We start from the raw sequence: 25,479 nt of genomic DNA, 5'->3' as shown, positions 1-25,479 counted from the left end.
CAATTCTTGCAATGGATTTCGTGCGGCTCCATCACTCTCTGACAGGCCACAGGAACGGCCACGACTCTGCTCCACTTCATGTGACAGATTTCGTGCGGCTCATCACTCCCTGACAAACCACTAATGGCCACGATTCTGCTCCACTTTCTGTGATGGATTCTGTGACTCCATCACTCCCTGCAGACCACAATAATGGTCGCGATTCTGCTCCACTTCCTGTGACGGATACCGCACGATTCCTCCACCCTCTGATAAGTCACGACAACGGATGTCGCTCCACTCCCCGCAACAGACTCCACGTGGCAGTCCCGGTGATGGCCACGATTCCATTCCACTACTCTTCACAACAAACTCCTCCTGACCCGAGCAGTCCACTGCCAAACGGTTATAAACATCGCTATCAGTCTGTTGCCCCTCCACCTATAAAATGGGGACCCCATATACGTTATTCTCTAAGCTCTACTTTCTATCCCAAAACTCTGCTAAAATTTTCGTTCAAGCACTCCATTTTTGTTGAGGCAGAGAACTGACTTGAGCATCGGAGGGTCTTGCCAAAGCAACCCCAACTCTGATTTAGACTTCTTTTGCAGGTCCCGATGGCGACCGCGACTCCCTCGACTCCAGCTTCTCCGACGCAGGCAGATTTTTGCACCAACAAATAGCACACAAATTAAATTGAGAGAAGAGAAAAAGAGAGAGACAGGAGTGTGAAGAGAGAGGTCTTCATCTTCTACATCTCTCCTTTGTTGTCGCCTCCTCTCTTTGGTTGGGAACCTTCTTAAGCATCTTACCTATTGGTGTGAGATTCACATCGATTATATCTCATCTCTCGATTGATTTTGTATGTGAAGCCAATTGGATTGGAGTTGATCCTGCTTTCCTATAGCGTCTGACGTGCATTCGAAGTAGAGGGTCTGCTTATCCAGGCCTCCACGAAGGTGTATATCAGATATTTGAGATTTGATCCCTGGTTCTATTATTATTCAGATAAAAATTTGATCCATAAATAAGTAGAATATTAGAAAAATTTTTAGATTCAACCTGGGCATTCTGGAGGGAACTGTTTCCTTCTTTTCAATTGGTATCAGAGCTGGCTTAAAATATATACATGTAAAATAAAATTTTTATGATAATTTATATGAGATATAATTATGATTTTTATATAATATTAAATCTCATTTAAATTTATTTATATAAAATTTTTGATCTAATTTTGATTGGATTAGAGGTGCCTAATCAATAGTTGATTGAGGTTGTTATAAATCTGTTATAACAGAATTTTACTGTTACTAAATTTTTGATAAAAAATAATATAAATTAAAAATTTATTTTAATAAAATTTTAATTTTATTTTTTTTTTATGAAGTGAAAATTATCTCAGATTTAAATTAGATCTATTTTGATGGATATTTAGATTTGAATCTTATCATAATTCAGTACTGCATTAAAATAGATTTACCAGAAATTAATTTTTATGCATTCATATTTGTATTTAATTATTTTTTCTATCTGATATCAAATCTAAAATTAATATTTTATAATCAGTATAAGATAAGTTTTAGATTTGATATGATGTATATGATACATCAAATCTAATTGGATTAGATGAAGAACATAATTGATGAGATCAAGGATATGTTCAAGATATAAAATAGTTTTATCAATAATTATATGTTGATATAATTATATATAAAATTAAATTTTAAATCTTAGTAGTCTAGTACTCAGATTGATGAGATCACCAGACCATTCAGTCATAAGAGATTGAAGAGATTAATCTCTCTTTTGCCTATTCGATAGATTCTCTTATGACGTGTAGGAGTGTCGTTGTGATCCAATTTCATGAAAAAAAAAATGAATAAATTTTTATGTATTATTTTGATCATAAATATATTTAGATTAGATCTAAAATAATTTATGATTCATTATAATAGGATAAATTTAAATATAAAATTATTTTAGATCTAAATTATATGTTAAATATGATGTAATTGGTATTGATCTAAAAGTTATCATGATACATGAGATGTATGAATGAAGTTTAGATCATATCTATGTATGTTTAATTGCTAAATATATTATAAAAATTTATTTTCATGTGTTGAAACATATGGTATGCTTCACTTGAAACCCTTGTTGAATAGTTCTACAAACTGAAACATGTTTCATACACTTAATTTTGAATTAAGTTTGAATGATCTAAAATTGAGAATTGAAGATCATTAAGACACCACATAATATGATGAGCAAAGGGTTAGTATGAATCAGATCTTTTTAATGGGTTAGACCTAGGATTAGGAACACATATGGACCAAGTAGAGAAATTAATTAAATCTAATTAAGTGTTAAATTAAATTAGGTCAGTATTTCTTTAAATCAATCTCAATAGTTAAAGTCTGATCAAGTCTATGTCTTTGATCCTAATAAATCGACCATGATCATAGCTCCGTGGTTGAGCTCGAATCTTCTAGTGTGCCAAATCGAAACTAATTAACCAGTTGGTGTCTAAGGTAAGTTTGGCAGATTCGATCAAGTAATTTTTAATTGGAAGCTATTCACCTAGATGCGTCTACAGTGAGTTAAGAGTAGATCTCTTCCACTGATCTCACTTATCTGGCCAACATAGTAAATTATGTTTTGATTAGGTCACTAGTCGATTTGTGCAGACCTATGCCATCAAGGTGAATCAGTGTGACTGATTTAGGTGTCTTTAGACTAGCTTGTGTTTAATCTTTTACATGACTTGGTGAAGTCAGTGAAAGAATTTACAGCTTGCAGGTCAACTTCTCTTATTCTCAAGTCAATGAAATCAAATTTTTTAAATTATTAAATCCATAAAGTGATAAAGTTATGAGATAACTTGATCATTATCTCCCATTAAAGTGTGTGATAATGAGTCCAATATTTCAAATAGGCATTAGAGGTGCCACACGCTTAGTATCTATTACATATTGGAATTGTCATTTATCATATGATCATCATGATATACCTTCAAATCAATGCTCAGGTTGGTCGAGCCATATTCGGGCCTGAATATCCGTTTGTTAGATGTACTTGATGTGTCATGTTAATGGTTGGACCTAACCAGGATTTTCAGTGGATGTGCCACATGCCTGCTGAAGGGATGTCTGGGGAAAAACCCAATGCTAGAAGTTGTTTGGAGAAATAATTATTTATGAACCTATCCATGGATGCACTAGGGTTAGCCGAGCCACACTCGAACCCAAATGCAGTTCGTGTGGATTCTAGTACCCACTAAAAAATTAATATAATTCCTCAAGTTGGAGGTAGAGGCTATCAATTTGCAAAAAATAGTGAGAAGACCTTTAGACTAAAGTCCATATCTTCAGGATTAAAAAAAATAATTTATATACTAATAGGTTACTATTTTTTTCTTTCAGTTATAGCCAACACATTATCCCTCCGCTCACTGTTGGATAGCGACAAGCTCACCAGACCCAACTTCGATAGTTGATATCGAAAGTTGAAGATCGTGTTGGAGCACAAGAGGATTTTGTATGTCCTTATGGAACAGGCATCTAAAGAACCTGCAGCCAATGCTCCTCGTGCTGCGAGAGACACTTACATGAAGTGGCTCAACGATCACACGACTGTGCGTTGCGTGATGAGGGCAACTATGAATGATAAACTTAGTCGTAAGTTCGAGGATGTGCAGTCTGAGGAGATGATTCAAATGTTGAATGAGTCCTTCGGCACCTCTGAGGATGTGGAGAGACATAAAACCTCTTATACAATGTTCAATGCCCATATGTGAGAAGGAGCTTCAGTCATCGATCATGTATTATACATGATTGAGCAGATTGAACACCTTAGCAAATTTGGCTTCCCATTGCATGAATAGTTAGGCAAGGATGCTATCCTCAATTTGCTACCAAAATCCTACCTATCCTTTCTCAGTCATTATAGAATGATGAAGCCTACAGTGAACTATCATGGTTTGCTAGAGTTACCGCAGACTTTTGAGAAGGATCACCAGCTCCAAAAGGAGCCAATGAATTTAGTGGGAGGTTCATTTACAGGGCATCGATTGTCTAGGAGAGGAAAGAAGAAAAATATGCAAAAATTTTGTGCCACCGATCCTAAGCAGAGAAAACCGTTAAAAGTTGATAAGAGCCAGGCAGAGTGCTTCCTCTGTAAGAAGTTGGGTCATTGAAAAAAAAATTATCCTACTTATATAGCCACACTTGACCCAAATAGGCCTAAGAACAAGAGAAAGAGACAAGTGGTTGCTTCACAAGATATTTATATGATAACACCTTGTAATTTCTCTATTTGTGATACTACTACCTAGATATTGGATACTGAAAGTCCTATTAATATATGTAATTCATTCCAGGGACTGCAGATAAGTAAAAAATTTCGAGAGGGCAAGCAGTTCGTTAACATTGGACATGGAAGCCTTGTTCCAGTTCTGGCCTTGAAAACTTTACAGCTCGTCTTCGAGTCCAGTAGTGTCATGTTAGATGATTGTCATTGTTGTTCCTCCTTTATGATGAATGTTATCTCTGTAGGCCTTTTGACCAAACTTGGTTACAAGTTTATAATAAAAGATAATTTTTGTGATATCATTATGAATGATACTACAATTATGCATGGACAATTAAAACATAGCATATACATAATATCACGATCTGTTAGTGTAATGTACACACCTAGTAAATGCTTCAAAATAGATAATGTCAGCGAATCCTACCTTTGACATTATAGACTTGATCATGTGAACAAGTATAGGATTGACAGGTTGATCAAGGAATGTGTCTTTGAGATAGATGATTGTGAATTATTGCCTATCTGTGAATCTTGTCTACTTGGTAAGATGACTAAATCACCTTTTAAAGAAAAAGATGAAAGAGCCAGTGATATCCTAGGTCTAATACATACTGATGTATGTGGGCCTATGAACATAAGTGCCAAAAAGGATACTACTACTTCATTATATTTACAGAGGATCTATTGAGGTATGGGTATATCTATTTTATGAAGCATAAGTTAGAATCATTTGAAATGTTCAAACGATTTCATACTGAAGTAGAGAAATAAACTGAAAAGAGTATTAAGATCCTTCGATCAGACTGAGGAGGTGAACATCTCACCAGTAAATTTCTGACATATTTGAAAGAGAATGGGATTCTCTCACAATGGACTCCTCCTAGAACACCACAACATAATGGTGTGTCCGAGAGGAGGAATCGAACCTTGTTAGACATGGTCCGATCCATAATGGACTTTTTCAGTTTGCCAATATTCTTTTGGGGATATGCTCTAGAGACTGCCTGCTATATTTTGAATAAGGTGCCCAGCAAGTCTATCGATAAAACTTCATATGAGATATGGACTAGGCGTAAGCCGGTGCTCTCACATCTTAGGGTCTGAGGGTGTCCAGCTTGTGTCAAGTATTTAAAGACAAATAAGATTGGATCAAAGTCTGATAGATGCTTGTTCGTAGGATATCCAAAGCAAACTAAAAGGTACTACTTCTACCTCGCTACAGAACAAAAGGTGTTTGTCAGCAGCCGGACAGTCTTTTTGAAAAAAGAGTTCCTTGGTGAAAGAGCTAATGCCTGTAAAATTAAACTTGATGAAGTTCATGAGGTGGAAGGACCGACACATACAGAATTGGATTCGATTGGTGAATCAAATTCGGAGCTAGAAGAGGCATCATTAAGGAGATCCGATAGAGTACCGTATTAGTCGGATAGATACTATAGTTTTCTGATTCGAGACGGTGTTCTTATTGAACTTGATGAGAACGATGAGGATCCGATCACCTATATGGAGGCTATGCAAAGGCCCGACTTTCAAAAATAGCTTGAGGCCATAAAGTCCGAGATGGAGTCCATGGAGATCAATAGTGTTTGGACACTAGTTGATCCACCCGAAAGGATAAAATCCATAGGGTGTAAATGGATTTTTAAGAGAAAAAGAGGAGTGGATAGAAAGGTAGAGATCTATAAAGTCTGTCTAGTTGCTAAGGGTTACCATCAGTATTATGGTATTGACTATGACGAGACGTTCTCTCCTGTGGCAATGCTCAAGTCCATCCGGATTATGCTTTCTGTCGCTGTACACTTAGATTATGAGATCTGACAGATGGATGTCAAAATCACTTTTCTTAATGGAGGGCTGGAAGAAGAGGTGTATATGATACAACCTAAAGGATTCACATCCACAGATGAGTCAAAAGTGTGCAAGCTGAAAAGGTCAATTTATGGACTTAAGCAGGCATCGAGGAGTTAGAACATGCATTTTGATAAAGTAATCAAAATATATGGCTTCGTTAGGAATGGAGAAGAGCCTTGCATCTACAAATGGGCTTGCGATTCTGTGGTCATTTTTTTTGTGCTATATATGGATGACATACTATTACTAGAAAATGACATCCCGACTTTACAGAGTGTGAAGCTATGGTTATCATCACAGTTCTCTATGAAGGATTTGGAAGAAGTATCCTACATCCTAAGGATGAAGATCTATAGGAATAGATCTAGAAGATTGCTTGGATTGTCCCAATCCATGTACATTGACACCTTGTTGAAGCGATTCAACATGGATAATTTCAAGAAAGGCTATCTTTCGATAGGCCATGGAATTACTCTTTCCAAGAAGGATTGTCCAACAACTCCTGAGGAGAGAGAGTCTATGAGTAGAATATCATATGCTTCAGTAGTGGAATCTATCATGTACGCTATGATATGTATGAGGTCGGATGTGGTCTATTCACTAAGGATAGTGTGTAGGTACCAGTCAGATCCAGATGAGAAGCATTAGAAGATTGCAAAAGCAATTCTTAAGTATTTGAGAAATACTAAAGACCAATGACTTATCTATAGAGACTCTGATCTGAAACTTGTGGGATATACTAATTCTAGTTTTCAGTCAGATTGTGATGATAGTAGAAGCATGTCGGACTATGTATTTACCTTGAATGGAGGAGCTATTTGTTGAAAAAGTTTCAAGCAACATACTGTGGCCGATTCTGTATGCGAAGCGAAATATATTGCTGCATTGGATGCTGCAAAGAAGGCGGTGTGGTTGTAAAAGTTTATTATTAAGCTGGAAGTTATACCTTTCATTGATGGTCCTATCCTACTGTATTGTGACAGCTCCAGTGCCATAGCTCAGGCGAAAGAACTTAAGTCGCACTATCGCACTAAACATATTCTACGCCACTATCACTTAGTACGAGAGATTGTGAACCGAGGTGACGTCGAGCTTCAGAAGATCGATGAAAAAGAGAACCTAGCCGACCCCTTTACTAAAGCTCTCGGGATCAAAGAGTTTGATGACTTCAAATGAAAGATGGGCATAAGATACTGTCCCGATTGACTTTATTCCAAGTGAGAGTTGTTAAGAATTGTGTCATAAAACTAGTCGTGTGACGATTGAGTCATCCTTGTATATGAATTATTGATTATTGAATAATAGTTATTCTGATATTTTTCATCACAAAGTGACATCTTCCTTGAACTCTTGTACTGTGATGAAATCCATAGAACTATGCTAGTGTACGATAAAGAGAAGATTTATCATATAGTTCTTAAACAAGTTTGCGATCAAATGATACGTCATTATGGAATGATGATATTTATCGAGTGAAGGTCATTGTATACCATATTGGTTGGTTGTCCTCTTAACCAAGGAGTGTAGTCACACTGATATAGCATACAGATGAGATGTAAGGATACATCATCATTGAACAAGTGACTCACCTGCTAAGCATTCTGCTATCAAGAGCTGCTCGTGAAACACATGGGTATAAATATCCTTCAGATCTGAGATCACCATAGCGACTTGCAAGCAACTCACTATGCTTTGGTGTCGAACTACCTGAATTTTAATGCAGTGACGGAAGGCTATTGGATACAGTCAAGTACTTGTAAAGTCTGTATGTGGATCAAGATGGGGTTGACCCCTCCAGATTATTAGAGTTGATGTATCACTATATTTTAATTTAGTAAAATCTTGACCAGGATAATTTATGAGATGGATTGAAAAGGTTGAAATATAATGTGGATGAAGCAATCTCGATTAACAGTTAACCTGGGACCATCCTAGAGCATCCAGAGTCAAAAGGATGAATTATGTGGTAACCATGAGTATGAATTTTGAAATATTCTTTTATGATAATTCGATCTATCTGGATGTCAAGAACCATTGCTAGATGGTATCTCGATTAGTGCATAAATTGGTTCCTGTGCTATCGGCTTAGTGTTTGAACCTATGGAGTCACGCACACAAGTCAGACAAAGTAGAAAGAAATTGACCTACATTTATATATCCAATCTGAAAGTACTTGACTTGATTGAACATATAAACTAACTTGATTGAGAATTGAGTTATAGGTCAAATAAAATTGAAGAGTTGACTATGTCTAGCTAGCACTACACATGAGGTTCAGGTTCAATCCCAGGGATGGGCAATTTCTATCTATGATCTATAGAATATATAAAAAATTAGATTTAAGTACTAATTAATTTTAGATTAGATCAGAATTAATTAGACTTAAATAGATCTAAAATTCAAGTTAGACTTGGTACAAAAGTCTTAAAGAGTTTAGGATTGACAGCTTTTCGAAATTATTTCGAACCGACTTTGAATCGGATTCGAATCGGATCTATTTTGGATGAGATATGAGTATTCCTACTTGTACTGAAAATATCCACTCATGAAGCATGATCAAAAATTGATTTGGTGCTTATTTGGGGTATCCGAAGTGGGTATGGGAGTGGGTGCAAAGTGGATGTCATAAGTGATGGCAGTTATATCTCATGTAGGAGTCCTTTCATGAGTATTGGATCAATTCAAATCAGATTTGAATAAAGAGTCCTTCTCTCATTGGATCATGAAAATCATCTATAGATAGAGAGAGTTTCTACCTATGAATAAAAGAAGAGATTGGAATAGTAAACAAATCAAATTGAGAGAAGAGAAAAAGAGAGAGAGACAGGCGTGTGAAGAGAGAGGTCCTTCATCCTCTACATCTCTCTCTTTGTTGCCGCCTCCTCTTCTTGGGTGTGGATCTTTCTTGGGTATTTTATCTACTGGTGTGACGTATCACATCATCACATCTCATCCCTCAATTGATTGAGTTACAAAGCCAATTGGATTGGAGTTCATCCTGCTTTCTTACGGCGTCTGATGTGCATGCGATGTAGAGGGTCTACATATCCAGGCCTCCATGAAGGTTTATATCAGATAATTTGAGATTTGATCTTTAGTTCTACTATAATTTAGATAAAAATTTGATCCATAAATAAGTAGAATATTAGAAAAAATTTTTAGATGCAACCTGAGCATTCTAGAGGGAAACTGTTCTCTTTCCTTCAATAATTGCAGTAAATTAATTCACTGAGAGTCAGTGATGTTCACAAGGATTAGTTAATAATTAGATTACTGATTAGCTCAATTTGATTGAGCATTAAAGTCTGGATCAAGTCTAATTGAATTAGATTCAATTAGCTCAAATCCGATTAGGTTATAGGATCATCTAATCGCTAAGGGAGATTAAGTCCTAATTTGATCAGGACTTGGACTCAGTTAATTCTTAATTGAGTTAGGATCAAATTAGATTGAATTCAAGTACTTCTAATTAGATAAAGTTTGATTGGATCAAACTTGATTTAAATTAGAAATCAACTTGAATTTCAAATTTAAATTTGAATTCAAAATTCAAACATTTGAACTCCCTTGCGCCACCTTCTCTTCTCCATGAATTTTCTCATCGCACAAATCTGATTTGTGCATGAGAAAGACACCAGCAAACACTTCACTTTGTCACCCACTTAGGATAGGGTTGTGGTTGGTTTTGATTTAAATTTAAAATGTGTTTTGAATTAGATTGAAACCTCATCCTAATCCTTCCACTCGTCAGCCACTTTGGAGTGTTCCTTTTGTGTGACAAAAGGGAGAAGCTCCTGATGTTTTTCCCATACCATTTTCTCATATTTGGCTCTTCTCTAATTTAAGATTGGATGGGGATAAGGTTGCAAGAGTTTGAATTCAAAAAGATTTTGAATTTGAACTCAAAACAAACTCTTATGTCATCCTATCTACATTGATCGGCAACCATAAAAACTCCACTTTTTTGTGCGGCAAAGTGCCGGAATTTTACATGGTGAGAAAGGGCTGAATCTGAGTTGGGTGTGGAGATTGGGGTAGGTGTTGCCTTGCTTTAGGCATGAGGGATTAGAGGAAAATTCTTCCTCTTAGGTGAGTGACCTAGATTTTGATCTAGTGTTTTTGGGAGAAGGAAATTCAGATTAGATCCAAGTTTTTCCTTATCTATCCTCCACTATCCAACGACCTCCATTGATCCATCTTCAACCTCGAAAGGATCCGAGGTGATTCCAAATGAAGATCAACTCAGATCAACCATCAGGAGTGGTCTTCGTAAGCTAGCACTCGTGGGGACTGCAGATCGGATGAGGGCTTCATGTGGATGATTCGTAGAGGTCGGATGCATCCTGCGATTGCAAGCAACTATCAAGAATCTCTAGATCCACGTTCACAATTGCGGCATTCGACTACCCACACTCAGGTATAGAGTTTGGATCTTTGGTAATAGTAGATTAGATCTACTTCTTTACTAATTTTCATGCACATCATGTAGATTTTGTAGTTCAAATTTATTACATGCACATATACATGCCATAGATCCATATGTGGGGTGTTTTATGATCAGATCATGTGCTTGCATCATAGATTAAAATGTTTAATCTATATTTATTTCACTGTAAAATTTTAAAATGCATGCATGAAACTCCTATGGTTATACCACATGTGATGGCATGATATGGCATGGAAGAGGAGAGAAACCAAGGCGCGCGCATAGGTATTCTGTTTTTCATGCGAAGAGGTGCGAGTAGAAGGAGGTGCTTATCAAAGGGGTCTCAGGTATTGATTTAAATTAGATAAGGCTCTCCTACCACATGGTAAATTTTGAAAATTTTTTATTTGAATTTGGGATGCCACATGCATCTCTCCATGGGTGCACGAGTGGGAAAGGCTGCGAACCGACGTTTTATTTTAAAGAGATCTTATCCTATAAGTCTCTTAATTTTATGATATGCTCTTATGTGGGGCAGTTGGGATGGATAGATGTTACTTCTGGCACCCCTTCTTCAACTACAAAAAGGGAGTCGGCAGAAGGGAGTAAGGCATTCGAAGAAATCAGCCTATGTTGACTTGTTTAGACAAGAACTCCTCTTCCTCTCTTCCTTACATTCTTAGTCTTTTAGGGCAAGCCTTCTTAGCCTAATATAAGTTCAATTAGAATTAGGACAAGGCTCTAAAGGGTCCTAATAGGCTAGCCATAAAGCCAAGAAGAGGTTTGAGTCAGGTTCAAAAAGTGGTTCGATCAAATCGAGTCAGGGTGAACTTGGATCCGACATTTGGGATGGAAAGTAGCATATTTTTGAATTAGTTTCTATGTGGATCACTATTGGAGGGCAAACACTTGGGCACTTCATAAAAATTGATCATCACTAAATCAGAATTTAATAGGTATGCTTTCTATTACTTCTTATAATATTATGTTTCGATTGCCATAATCAAGGTGTCCTGGGCATTAGGCTTTTGGTGTGCTAAGGTGTTTTGAATAAAAATTTTAAATATCTAGATATTTCACTGTACTACTATAATCCAACAAGTAGGATATATTATAATCTCCATCAATAATATCATTGAAACTCCTTTCAATGGATTAAAATCTTTTTCAATTCAGCCACTTTGAGAATTATCAATCATTCAAATAATTCTCAATTGATCCTACAATCTATCAGTGACACCTAACAGTATTGTTGCCCAGCTATGCAACCCAAGAGAGGGGGGGTGAATTGGATTTTTAAAATTTTAATGTTAATTTAGAACTATGAGGATTAAATATCAACGAGTAGGATATATGTAGAGAGTGATTTAAGCAAAGTCTAAAAAATAGATGCAAGAAGATAAAAAAATTTAGAAAGAGAGAGCAAGTAAACACAACACAAACAAAAAAGATTTATAGTGATTCGATGCCAACCTTACACCTACATCCACTCCCCAAGCTCTTACTTGAGAATTTAAATCCACTAAACCGTATTCAACAAGAATACAATATCGGTACCTTCAACTCTAGTTATCCCAAGCTAGAATATTTATTTCTTGGATACAAGCCAACCCAATACAATCCGATTCAAAGTTCGGACCAACCTTTTCAAGTTTTAGAATTCTTCCAAAACTAAAGATCAAGATAAAATAGAGTATGTGAGTTAATCATATGAAAATATAAATTTAGCTCCTTTAATGAGCAAATAAAATTTTAAATACACTTTACACAATAAGAAGGAAGCTTTTCTAATTCTTCTCAAGATGGTTGAAGACTTGAATAAGCTCTTGAGGGGTTGGTGAACTTGAAATGAAAGCTTCTTTAACTTGAAGAGAGCTCTTTGCTTAGGACTGAAATGAATGCTTGAAGAATCTTTTCAAAACCTTTTTATTCCCTCCTTTAAGTACCTTTTATAACTTCACTTGATGGTGGAGAGTAATCTGGGCTGAAATAGAGCCATTGAAGATCATTAAATGACCATTAAATATGCCAAAACAAGCTGAAAAACTAGCTGTTACGGAGTTTTTCCGTCGCAGGGGTCGACTCATAGGGTCGACTCATGCACATGGGTCGACTCATGGGGTCGACTTCTGTAGCACAGAACAAAAAATGATTGTTCTGTAATTTTGGCGTACATAGCAATAGAGATTGACTCATAGGATTGACTCATGCACAGGGGTCGATTCATAGGGTCGACTCAATTGGGTGTGCCAGCCAAAAAATTAGCGTACTATTTAGCCTCTTTTGATATGAGTCGACTCATGGGATCGACTCAATTTTATAAATATATATTTTTTTTAAAATATATATTCAAAAATATTGATATTGCCTCTAATAGATCACAAATCTTCTGTTCTTGCTCTTGAGGCTTTCGAATCAGAACTTGATAAAATTATGATTTTGCCCCTAAAAAATAATAAATCTTTTTTCAAGTCAAAATTATTAGTAACCCCCTCAAATACTTTGTAACTATCAAAATCAATTCAGGGAGCAATAATCTCTCCCTTTTTGATGATGACAAAATACTTGAGCAAAAGCAGAGTATAACATATATAAGGCATTGAATAGAATTTTAAATTTATGAAGATGTATCACTTAAACATTATAGCCAGTTATTTGAATGAAATACATCATGAGTAGTTTGAAGATCAATTTAAAATTTAATTATTAGATCATTTGCTTTGAAAATTGCTGACAATTTTGGTTCTTTGATACATTTGCTTTGACAATTTTGCTTATTGCTCTCGATTCTATTTCTCTATTGCTTATTACTCGATCTCGATTTTTGATTCTCTACTCTCTTTTTTTGATAGCATCAATTAAGATCTTAAGAAATTTTGAAGAGAAAAAAAAAAGATAACATAAAGGACATATTTTCTTTACTTCCCTTTTTTGATACCATATTTTATTTCTTTACTCTCCCTTTTTGATACCATATTTTATTTCTTTACTCCCCCTCTTTAATTATTTATTTCTCTACTCCCCCTCATTATAGCAGTCATTAAGGACATATCAATTTACTCATATAGAAGATATTGCTAGTCATAATATTTCATAGCACAAATATGAGTTATTTTTCATATCTTATAATTAAGATAATTCAATTGATCCCAATTATAAACATTCACTGAAATTCAAAGCATATAAATATATATAGTCAAAATGTAACTGAAAATATAGGTGTCCCAATACATATGAGTCAACTCAAAATACAAAAGTCATGGATAACAACTATCCAAGAGTCAATCAGCTAACAAATACAAAGGCTATAAGATAAATCCTAGACATAAAAGACTAACTATTCTAGATCTAATATATATCATGGCTGGAGGTATCAGAATCAGAAGAGTCTGAGATATGATGAGGAGATGTAGGATCAAATCTACGAGCACGACCTCGACCACGTCTGCCTCGACCATGGGTAGAAATACCAACACGAGTAGAGGGGCAAGATGATCTTGGAGCCTGAAAAGCTATGGACTGTGCTAGAAGAGAAAGTCTGATGGTGTCCAAAAGATCCAAGGCTCTCGACACAGACTGCATTAGAATACTAAACTGAGTAGAGGCAGTCTCACTGGAGCCCCTGATCTCTCTCCTCAAGAAGTCAAATCTACCCTCCAAAATTTCTCGAAGTCTAGCCGCCTCTATAGACAGGTTGGAGACCTCTGTGATTTCCTTATGTGGCTGGAGATGGGCTAAGGCTAATACCTGCCTCTGCAAATCTAAAACTCTGCCCGTCAATCTTAAAACACATCCCTCAAGCTCCTCAAGTCGTATGGACTGAGCTATGAGCATCTGAAAAATAGTAGAGATATGAGGGATCAAAGTCTGGTCTGAGTCATCCTGAGCTGTCGACCTTTGAGAAAAAACTGAAGTGGCAAACTACTGAGATAAAATAGAGGCAACACGTTGGGACATCAGCTCAATCTGATCATCTACAAGTCTGAACTCCGAAGGATGTACCCTGCTCCCTAACTGTGGAACTGAAGCATACCTCCTCACTGACTCTGAGGGACCAGCCTTGTGATCAGATACGAACTGAATATCAAGAGATGCTCTGTGATCATGAGGAGGTGAAGACGGTCCCTCCTTCTCTACTCTCTCCTCTGCTCTCTCCTCAACACCCTTTGACTAACCACCATCAGTCTTTGAAAAACCCATGCGGTGCAATGTGTGGTAGTTGATGGTGTCCGAATGAGATAATCTGGTGATTGCCTCCCCCTCAAAACTGACTCCGAACCTCCTAAAGACCAGGGTGAGTGCCATACCATAAGGCAAGTGAGCCTTAGACCTATTCAGGATCTCTCTCATGGCCTCAAATATTAAAGCAGGAAGGTTCAAGGGGGTCTTAGTGATCACATGGTACATAATATAAATATCCCTACCAGATAGGAGGTCATGTCTGCCACTCCTAGGGATAAACAGTTTGGTTATCATGTGATGTAACAGCCTTATCTCAACAAAAAAAAAAATTCTTCTAATTTATTCAAACTTTTAGTAAAAGTTCTCCCTAAGATAACATTAATTTCTTCTTCTTTGATTGGGAATCCATATTAGTATAGCTTTCATAAGACAAGTGCAGGATTTGTTCCAAATATACTGGATCAAGAATAATATCAACACCTTTTACTGTAGGCTTTACTATTCCATTGAAGTAACTTAAGTTCAAATAAAATTCTCTGACCAAATCAACATATGTATTTTCTTTCAATAGATAGTAAAACTCCCATCTTTGATTTTTAATCTTTGATCCAATAGAAAATTCTTCTTTTTCAAAAAACTTAAAATTTATATTCTTTTCAGATTTCACTTTTCGATCAAAAGAGGTATCTTGCTTGAACTGATTGAGGACTGTGTAGAAGTTGAAGCAGGATCTGGAGCTGGGATTGGAGCGGGAGAGGACTCGACTGCTATTCTTTTTCTGTGCACACTCTCTTCCAACCCATGAACAGATTTTTTTCTTTACGGTAGCTTCATTTTGGGAGCCATTTGGACAAAAGAGACTTGCAAGGAGCTTAGGAGACTAAATGAGAGGTAGAGAGGAAAAGATTTTAGAAGAAAAGACAAAAAATTTGGGGAGATAAATCATCGATTTGGAAAAGAGGGGTAGAATCTAAGGCAAGCTCGAACAATCCAAATGAGGAAGAAAGAGGAGAAGAAGTTGGTTCCTTAATGGGCGATTTGAAGGGTGAAGATTGGTGGGAAGAGGGATTTTGAGAGAAACCTTTGATTTGAGAGAGAAGAGAGGGAGAGCTTTCGTTCGATGGGAGAAAGAACAAGAAGGGTAAGAGTCGGCTCAAAAAAAAATTTTCAATAAAAAGAGAGTGCCCGAAGGGTTTTGACAGAATTACAAGTTTACTCTAGGGTCGATCTTGGGGGTCGACTCATGGCACAGAAAAATTCATAAGAATGATGGAAAATTTTAAAAAAATCTAAAACTTTGAGAGAAAAGTGTCTACCTAGAGATTGATCATGTGAAGTACAGTTTTGAGCTTTTAAGAGAAAAGAAGAGATGAGAATTGAGCTCAACAAATTTGATTCAATAAATTTTTAGCATTAAGAACTTGAAATTAGAGAGATACTTAAGCTGATGGATCAAAGATTCCTAGTTTTCTTCTAATTTCATAAAATCTATCTTCACTTAAGGCCTTGGTAAAAATATCAGTCAATTGTTTCTCAGTACATACATAGTCAAGAATTATATTATTATTTTAAACATATTTTCTTATGAAATGATGTCTAATTTTAATATATTTTGATCTAAAATACTGAATTAAATTTTTAATTAGATTAATAGCACTAGTGTAATCACATCTTATGAGAGTTTTATTGAGTTTGATACCAAAATCCTCAAGTTGTTGCTTAATCCACAAGATTTGAGCACAACAACTTTCGACTGCAATGTATTCAGCCTCGGTCGTAGACAGTGCCATCAAATTTTGCTTCTTACTAAACCAAAAGATTAAGTTAACTCCAAAAAATTGATAAGTTCAACTAGTACTTTTTCTATCTAATTTACATCCAACAAAATCGATATCTGAATATCCTATTAAGTCAATTGATGAGTCTTTAGAATACTATAATCTTAGAGTTTGTGTACCTTTTAAATATTTAAAATTTTTTTTAACTATATTTAAGTATGATTCTTTTAGATTTGATTGAAAGCGAGCACATAAATAAACACTAAACATAATATCTGGTCTACTAGCAGTTAAATACAATAAAGAACCAATCATCCCTCTATAAAATTTTGAGTCTACATTTTTACCTCCTTCATCCTTATCAAGCTTACATGATAGGCTTATGGGTACACCAATTGCTTTGGAGCTCTCCATTCCAAATTTTTTGAGTAGTTCTCTTGTGTACTTACTTTGGGTGATGGAGATCCCTTCCTTTATTTATTTGATTTAAAATCTGAGGAAGAATGTAAGTTCTTTCATTATGCTCATCTCGAACTCTCCCTGCATGAGCTTGGCAAAATTTTGACAAAGAGTTTCATTAATAGATCCAAAAATAATGTCATCAACGTATATTTGTATAACTAAGATATCATCGTGATTTCTTTTAATGAAAAGGGTTGTATCTACATTTTCTCTTGAAAAATCATTCTTAAGCAAAAATTTACTTAACCTTTCATACCAAGCCCTAGGTGCTTGCTTTAGATCATATAGAGTTTTATTTAATTTAAAAATATGATCAGAAAAAGCATGATTTTCAAAATTAAGGGGTTGTTCTACAAAAACTTCTTCAGCAATATAACCATTTAGAAAAGTACTTTTGATATCTATTTGGAATAATTTAAAATTCATAAAGCATGCATATGCAAGTAAAAACTTAATTGCTTCTAATCTAGCAACAGGTGCAAAGGTCTAATCAAAATTAATTTTTTCTTCTTGATTATAACCCTTTGCAATTAATCTTACTTTATTCCTAATTACATTTTCATGTTCATCTAGTTTATTTCTATATACCCATTTTATGCCAATTACTAGATAATTTTTAGGTCTTGATACTAAAGTTCATACATTATTTCTTTCAAATTGATTAAGTTCTTCTTGCATTGTATTTATCTAATTATAATCTTTTTCAGTTTCATCTTTGATTTTAGATTCAAGATGAGAAATAAATATAAAATGATTGTATGCATCTCTAAGTGAAGAATGAGTTCTTACTCTATATGTAGGATCACCAATGATTAGTTTCTTGGGATGATTGTGATCATACCTCCATTCTTTGGATAGATCATTTGTACTTTGAGATTGTTCTTGTTGTTCTTCACCTTCATCATTCTGTTTATTTTCATGTTCTTCATCATTTTGAATTATTGAGTCTTTTAGGGTGAGCTCCTTCATCCCTTCTATAAGAGGATATGCATCATCAATACCTTCATTCTTTCTTGAGAAAAGATCATTAGTCTCATCAAAAATAATATGTATTGACTCCTCTACTACTAAAGTTCTTTTGTTAAAAACTCTAAAAGCTTTGCTAGAAGAAGAATAACAAAAAAAAATAGCTTCATCAGATTTTGTATCAAATTTTTCTAATCTTTCTTTATCATTGTTCAAAACAAAATATCGGCAACCAAAAATGTATAAATATGCAATATTTGGTTTTCTTCCTTTTCAAAGCTCATAAGGTATTTTCTTTAGTATTGGTCTAATTAAAGTATGATTTAATATGTAACATACTGTGTTAATTACTTCCATCCAAAAATACCTTGGGAGATTGCTTTCACATAGCATGGTACGGATCATTTCTTCAAGGGTCCTATTTTTTCTTTCTACTATTCTATTTTGTTGGGGTATCTTAGGTGCTGAAAAATTATGGTCAATACCTTTTTCATCACAAAATTTTTCAAAATTTTAATTTTTAAATTCAGTTTTATGATCACTTCGAATATATTGAATTGAAAATTTTTTTTCATTAGTAATTTTTCGATAAAATTTTGAGAACCCATGAAAAGTTTCATCCTTATATGCTAAAAAGAAAACTCATGTAAAATGAGAAAAATCATCAACAATTACAAAGCCATATCATTTTCCATCTAGACTAGTAGTTCTAGTGGGTCCAAATAAATCCATATGTAATAATTCTAATGGCCTAGAAGTTGAAATAATATTTTTAGATTTGAATAATACTTTTATTTATTTACCTAGTTAATATGCATCACAAATTCTATCCTTTTTCAAATTTAATTTAGGTAAACCAGTAATCAATTCCTTTTTAATAAGTTTTGAAAGTGAATGTATGCTAATGTGTGCAAGTCTACGGTGCCAAAGCCAACTAGTCTCATTAATTTTGGCATTCAAGGCTACTAGGTATTGCATATTTATCTTGAAAAGATCATTCAAATCTACCATATAAATATTACCATATCTATGCCCAAGAAATTTAATGTCTTCTTCATTGGGACTAGTTACTATGCATAATGAAGATTCAAAAATGATTTTGTATCATATATCATAAAATTGACTAATGCTCAATAGATTATGTTTCAAACCATCTACTAACAAAATATTTTCAATATACTTGGAGGGAGTGATATCAATGTTACCTATACCGATGATTTTTTTTTTGCTATTGTCTCCAAAGGTGACCATCCTTCCATCTTTTGCATCAAGTGTGATGAATTAAAATTTATCACCGATCATGTGTCTTGAGCATCCACTATCAAAATACTATTTTTGATTTATTCCTTGGGATGTAAGACACACCTGCATGCAAAAATTAAGTTTTCACTTTAGGTACCCAAGTTTTCTTGGATCCTCTTTGGTTAGTCACAATGGTTCCTTTTAGAATCCATATTTTCTTCACATTAAAATTTTCAGATTTGTTAGAGAAACAAGTATAGAATTTGTGTCCTACTATACCATATTTAATGTAAATTGTATTTAAAAACTTGTTGCTTGATGAGTTTGCATAGATATTTTTTAAGAATTTTTGTTTCTTTAAAGGGTTGTAGCCAAGACCGACTTTATCATAAACGGCCTTTTGACTATCAAGTATCATTTGAAGTTTAGTTGAACTAAGAGTGAACTTTTCTACCATAAGTTTTAACTTAGCAATTTCATTTTTCAAGTTTAGATTTTCTTGTGTCAAGACAAATTTTTTATTTAAAATTATTTTATTTTTTAGTAAAGATTGATTCTTTGATTTTAATTCCTTATTCTTTATCTCTAATTTTTTTAGATCATCAACTAGATCATAAAATACTTCTTGAAGTTCTTCAAAAGTAAAGTCATCAGGAGTTTCAGCATTTATCTCATGTTCATGTGCCATAAGGTATAAGTTAGCTTGCTCATATGAATCTTCTTCTTTGGAGCTTGACTCATCACTATCACTCTAAGTAGCCATCATAGCCTTTTTCTTGTACTTCTTGGGGCCCTTCTTAAGTTGTGGATATTCAGATCTGAAGTGCCCTAGCTTCTTACATTCGTAACAAATAAGGGACTGCTCCTTATCCTTCTCTTTGCTATGTTCTCCTTTTATGGGTGGCCTCTTCCTCATCCCTTATCTTCTTTTCTTCAAGAATCTTTTAGTAATGAGGGCTATTTCTTCATCCTGCTCTTTATTTTTCGCATCATCGGATTCTTCATCAAGTTGAGTAGTGGATTTGAGGATGATTGTCCTCTTCTTTTTGACATCTTCTTCTTGATGTTGTTTTATGCTTAGCTCATGTATCATTAGCGATCCTAGAAGCTTCTCCAAGAGTAAGATATTCAGATCTTTGGATTCTTGGATTACGATCACTTTGGCCTCCCAAGTCCTTGGTAAAGACTTATGAATCTTTCTCATAACATCACTGTTAGAATAAGACTTACCAAGATTTTTTAGATTATTAATAATATCAGTAAAATGAGTAAATATTTTAGTTATTAATTCATCATGCTTCATTGTAAAGAGTTCATATTTATGCACAAGCATGTTAATTTTTGATTCCTTCACTTGATTAGTTCCTTCATGAGTTACTTCTAATCTATCCCATATTTTTTTAGCTGACATGCATGTTAAAATATGATTAAATTCATTAGCATCTAGAACACAATATAAAATATTCATGGCTTTTGCATTAAGTTGAGCCATTTTCTTGTCAACCTCATCTCATTCTTTTTCGGGTTTGGTTGATTTCACACCAATAATTATTTTAGTGGGTGTGTGTGGTCCATTTACTATGATACTTCATATATCATAGTCAAGTGCTTGAATAAAAATTTTCATCCGAGTTTTTCAATAGGTATAATTTGATCTATCGAAAAGTGAAGGTCGGTTTGTAGACTGCCTCTCGATTAGAGAAGCACTAACTTGAATTGCCATAGATCTTTAGCTCTTTGATGGTTAAATCAAAGTAGGGCTAGAGCATCGGGCTATGATACCACTTGTTGTCCAGCTATGCAACCCAAGAGGGGGGGTGAATTAGATTTTTAAAATTTTAACATTAATTTAAAACTATGAAGATTAAATAACAATGAGCAAGATATATGTAGAGAGTGATTTAAGCAAGGTCTAAAAAATATATGCAAGAATGCAAGAAGATAAGAAAATTTAAAAAGAGAGAGCAAGTAAGCACAACACAAACAAATAAGATTTATAGTAGTTCGGTGCCAACCTTGCACCTACATCCACTCTCCAAGCTCTTACTTAGGAATTCAAATTCACTAAATCGTATTCAACAAGAATACAACATCGGTATCTTCGACTCTAGCTATCCCAAGCTAGAACACTTATTTCTTGGGTACAAGCTAATCCAATACAATCCGATTCAAAGTTCAGACCAATCTTTCCAAGTTTTGGAACCCTTCCAAAATTAAAGATTAAGACAAAACAGAGTATGTGAGTTAATCACATGAAAATATAAATTTAGCTCCTTTAATGAGCAAATAAAACTTTAAATGCACTTTACACAATAAGAAGGAAGCTTTTCTGATTTTTTTCAAGATGGTTGAAGACTTGAATGAGCTCTTGACGGATTGGTGAACTTGAAATGAAAGCTTCTTTAACCTGAAGAGAGCTCTTTGCTTAGGGCTGAAATGAATGCTTGAAGAATCTTTTCAAAACTTTTTTATTCCCTCCTTTAAGTATCTTTTATAACTTCACTTGATGGTGGAGAGTAATCTGGACTGAAATAGAGCTGTTGGAGATCATTAAATGAGTATTAAATACGCCAAAACGAGCTGAAAAACTAGCCGTTATGGAGTTTTTCCATCGCAAGGGTCGACTCATGCACATGAGTCGACTCATGGGTCGACTTCTGTGACACAGAATAGAAAATAACTGTTCTATAATTTTGACGTACACAGCAACATAGATCGACTCATAGGGTCGACTCATGTACAGGGGTCGACTCAATTGGGTGTGCCAGCCAAAAAATCAGCATGCCGTTCAGCTCTTTTTGACATGAGTCGACTTATAAGGTCGACTCAATTTTATCAACATAATTTTCTTTCAAAATATACATCCAAAAATATTGATATTGCCTCCAATAGATCACAAATCTTCTATTCTTGCTCTTAAAGCTTTTGAATCAAAACTTGATAAAATTATGATTTTGTCCCTGAAAAAAAATAAATCTTTTTTCAAATCAAAATCATTAGTAACCCCCTCAAATACTTTGTAATCATCAAAATTAATTCAAGGAGCAACAAGTATGTAGTGGCAATCTAGTAGAACTAAATAGATAAATCTCTAGGTACAATTGCTGTGTGATCCGCTTCTTCTATTATGAGTCCCGACAAGACTAAGATTATGGATAACTTGTTAATCTGATCTTGTCATATGTAAGATTCAATCAATCTAAAGTTCTTAGTAAAATTTCATGAAAACTTCTTTCTATCATTCATGCTTGTCATGGTCATAGACTTTTGAACTCAATTTCATGATTCTCATAGAACTTCTCCCCACTATGATCGATAAATCCTATATAGATGCATATTCTGTTCCTACAATCAACCTACTATAGTCAATATACACTTCAAGATTCTACATAGCTAGGAGATCGAGTTATAGTGTAGTTAAATTACAATAATCTTATTATGAATAACTGAGATATCGTAGGTCCAAAAATTATTCTCACTACTGCAGCATTGAGTATGTCATGATGAGAAGGTAGATATCCTAGTGACTACTCGTATTAGTTATACTCGACATCTTTATTCTCTAATAAGCATCTGCACTCTGGCTCAATATCTCCACACTGTAGATTTGAGACTCATCTATCTATAAGGAAGCAATCCGTGTATCAACATATGTGGATCAATCACCATCCCAGCGATAATTCTACGGTCAGAAATAGTTTATGAATTAAGCATCAATGACTCATATTGCTGTAATTTGGTCTACCCTTCCTGTTTACATCAAGGCTCGCCAGAGATGCCTATGTAGCAGTTGTTGTGGAAGAAGTTGGTTGATGTGGATATTTTTTTAAGAAAAAATGAATCTGATATGGACTCCATGTTCAAATGCTAAAATAAACATTTGGCTAAGAAATTGAAAAGTATTTAAAAATTCAAAGATGAGGGCTATCTTTAAGAATAGAAGCTAAGCTCATGATGACTTATGCCCCTTTTTAGGTTGCCTTCGACTTCACAAATGGTGGCTCCCTCAACAACACCACCACCACTACCTCTCCTCTACCACTACAACCTCTACGGTGGCAATTGGTTCCTCAATGTTGTCAGAAAACTAGATGGCTGAGATGGAAACAATCACATCGTAATGGAGAGCGTGATCTATTGGCCCCACCATTATCCATTCAAATTGGTGTCACAAAACCCAACATCCTTTTGGTGGCATTTGGTGACCCAAATGGGACCACTATGATGATCTGAATTCTATGGTGATTTGATCATCAGTGATCTAAGATCATGGTATTTGATAGGTCATGATCAAGTGATTAAAGATCCTCAGATATTCATGAATAATATGTTTGGTAATTCTATGGAAATCCAACATTATTGATTATGTAATATCAAAACTATCCATAATATATTTCATAAAAATATATTTATTAATCATATATAATATATTATAAATAAAATATTATTATATTAATTAATATATTAATAATTAATAGATTCTATAAAAATAATTTATTAGTCATATAAATTATTAATCCCATAAAAATATATTAACTATTATTATAGAATTAATATTTTTATTTATAATTATAATATATTATTTATTAATATTAATATTTACTTTGATTAAAAAATAAGATAAATAGAAGTAATATATTAAATATTTTTATTATGTAAATATAAAGTATAATAAGATATTTTTATTCTAATTGAAAATTATCACTGAATCATAATATGATAATAATATGATTGATGATATATTATCATATAATATATATCATAAATATAATATAATATCATATATACCATATTTATATACTATATTAACGATATATTGATATACCAAATTTTTTGCTAGACTAAGGAGTATTTTTATTCTTATATTTTAACTTAAGATCATGTCTGAGGGTGATCTTGAATTTTCGATCTCAGGAATGGATATCCCATTATTGGATTGGAGAGTGATTTGAGGAGTAGGGATGATTTAAAATTACTATCTTAATTACTATGGTGCAACCAAACTTAGTGATTTCATCACTTTCACCTATATTATATTTGATCTTGAATGGATTATTCCATATCAAACACCTCCTTAAGAATTCATTTAATTCATCCCCACCTAAGTTATGGCTATTGCCTTGTGCATTGTCCGTTGGCACGTGGAAGCCAACCAAGATGCTGGGATTGCTAGCCTCTTGTAGAAAAGGGGTTGCAGTGGTGGTGGTTGCTATTGAAGTAGCATTGGTGGTGCATGCCATCACCATCAAAGTAGAGGGTCAAAGCATGCTATCTCTACTGAAAAGACAACAAGCTCGTAGAGGATGTGACGACGTTTGGGCTCACCGCATCTGTAGGTACCTAGGGTGATGTTACAGAGGATGCAGTTGTAAATGGCAACCAAGCGAAATTTTTTGTGCATCATGGATGGTGTAGAAAATCCGATATGGAGTGCACTGTCTCATTCGATTGATCTACGTAGTCATCATTTTTCAATACGTATTAAATACCAGTAGGTCAATTTTTTTATTTAAAAATTTTGTATGATGAAAATGTCTGTCTTTTAAAAAATTTATGACATTCTATGTCTATCTTATGACATCCTGCATTCATAATATGTACAGGATATCATAATTTTTTCTAAAGAATATGGATATTTTTATCATTCAAAATTTTCAAATGAAAAAGCCAACCAGTAGGCAATAAATACATATTGTAAAATGGTTGGATAAAAATATCCTTCTTATATTATGATATCTTAGTCCATATTATGACATCTTGGGCCATATTATACTACAAGATGTCATAATCTTTTTCAAAAGATAGAGATATTTTCGTCATACAAAATTTTTAAATGAAAAAACTGATCTACATGTATTAAATGTGTGTTGAAAAATGATGATTATGTGGATCAATCGGATGAGATGGTGTACTCTATATTGAATTTTCTACACCACCTATGGTGCACAAAGAATTTCTCTGGCAACCAATGGGAGCTTTGTTGATAGGACATGTTACTGGCCCAAAAGGAGGGGGATTTCTCTCAACAAGATTTGCAGAGAACAACATCATAACTGAGAGTGCAGAGATCATAATTGAATTGAAGTAAAAATCCTCACTCATTCATGTCAAAAATGGTGGAATTAGAGATGGGGAAGGGCCAGAGGTGGGGGAACTTATTGTCATTGGATTGCCGGAGGAGTCACCATAATACACAGGCTCTTGACAGGCATTTTGACATGTGGACTAAACTAAAGAGGTGTTTGTTTTGCAATCCGAATCAAAATCGAAATGAGAATCAAA

The sequence above is a fragment of the Elaeis guineensis genome, chromosome 14 (assembly GCF_000442705.2).
Source record: "Elaeis guineensis isolate ETL-2024a chromosome 14, EG11, whole genome shotgun sequence".
Taxonomy (NCBI): Eukaryota; Viridiplantae; Streptophyta; class Magnoliopsida; order Arecales; family Arecaceae; genus Elaeis; species Elaeis guineensis.
Note: the sequence above shows the minus strand (reverse complement) of the source record.